We start from the raw sequence: 1,823 nt of genomic DNA on the forward strand, positions 1-1,823 counted from the left end.
GAATTATATTGGTAAATTGTTACTTCGGTTTTATTTTATTATCAAACTCAAGTCATGAATTGGTCGGCCAGCATTTCTGTTTTCTTTTGGTTCCTTTATATTGCATTGTATAATTGATGGCAACAAAGTGCTATTTGACAGATTTCTGTGTCAAATAGACCTTTGTTGGCCAATTGTCTTTGAGCCTCTCTTATGATTTGAATTTCACTTTAGGTCAATTCTTACACTTCATGGTTTGAATTTAACTAATTTCCATGAGACCATTGAAGTGCACACTTTTAATCTTCTAATTGGCCTAATTTTGTTATTTGATTAATCAGGTTCTTGTAATTTGTAACAATTGGTGGATTTTGCACTTTTGTAACCATCTAAATACATTTTTGTTTCAATAAATTTCGGGTTACATTAAGTGCCAATTTTTAATCTTTTCACATCAATTTTTACAAAATTAATAATCAAACACATTGATGATGGATTCTTTCTTCTTGTGTTCATCCTGTTTCATTTATTTCATCATCAATACTTTATGCATATACTTGATTGATGTGTTTTATTTCTATGAGTTCTTATATGTCCTATGCAAACATATTGGATTATTGTAACATGAACGTGAGTTTGCTTGTCATTGTACTTTTTGAACATTTTCTTTATTTGAGATTCATATTTCCTATGCACTTAACATTTGACTTTCTTTCTTTTTCTAACTTTGGATTTTTAACTAACTTTCTAACTTTTCTTTCTGACTTTCTTTTTAAACTAACTCTTAACTATTCTTTTGATGCATAGCAATTTATGTTTCTTAATGGACAAGCAATGTGGTTTCCTTTGAATCCAATTACTTGGAATGTATATTCTAATTGATTTTGACTCCTATTTTTTGTTTTATTCCAAGTAATTGCAATTTTATTAACTTACTTCATGTGTATATGCTTTTCACCCCTCAGTTTATGCCTCTTGCTTGTTGCTATGTCTGCATGTTTTATGTGCCTTTAAATTATGTTCGTATCCCCATTTCCTTTTTATTTTTCAGATGGCTGACAGAAAAGGAAAGGGTAAGGCCACTAGTTCTGGAAAGAAGAAACGGACTTCACAGTCTGTAGATACCTCAAATGCTGCATTTTATGTGAGACGGATCAGTGAGAGTGATAGAGTTGCTCAAAGTACTCCTTCCACTGATACGTACAAGTTTTGCAACCGGTATTCAGAGCAGAAATTTGAAAACTTATGAAAAAAAAACTTGCACGTTGAGCGAAAACTTGAGATTCCATATGATCTCAGTATTTACACAGATGACAGGATCACTCAGCAGCCTTGGAGATTCCTAGGAAGGGAACTCCCAAAAGTGAATACGTCTTGGGTTTGTGAATTCTATGCAAACTACTACACTGGGGTCCTCGACATAGTTCACTTGAGAGGCAAGCAGATTTTAGTGACTAAGGAGGCTGTTGAGCATACCCTTCACTATCCGCCTGGCCCGAGTAGTAAAGATGCATTTGAAGAGGTGGAAGGTGAGAAGAAGATGAAGACATTTGACTGGGACATAGTACTGGCACTGATTGCCAAACCTAAGAGTCAGTGGTTATATGGTTATAACAAGACAACTCCTCAGGGGATTCCTGTTTGATCTCTGACCTACGAGGCCCATATTTGGCAGCAACTTCTATCCAACTACGTGATGTCGAGCACCCATGAGACCAAGATTACTGCTGATATGGCGCTCATGGTCTGGCATTTCTTGGATGGCAGAGAGTTGTACCTTCTGAGGCATATCAGGCGATATATGGGGCAGGCTCACTTTATTGGCAACCTCGCCTTCCCGTGCT

Source organism: Arachis stenosperma, chromosome 9 (assembly GCF_014773155.1).
Source record: "Arachis stenosperma cultivar V10309 chromosome 9, arast.V10309.gnm1.PFL2, whole genome shotgun sequence".
In the NCBI taxonomy this organism is placed as follows: Eukaryota; Viridiplantae; Streptophyta; class Magnoliopsida; order Fabales; family Fabaceae; genus Arachis; species Arachis stenosperma.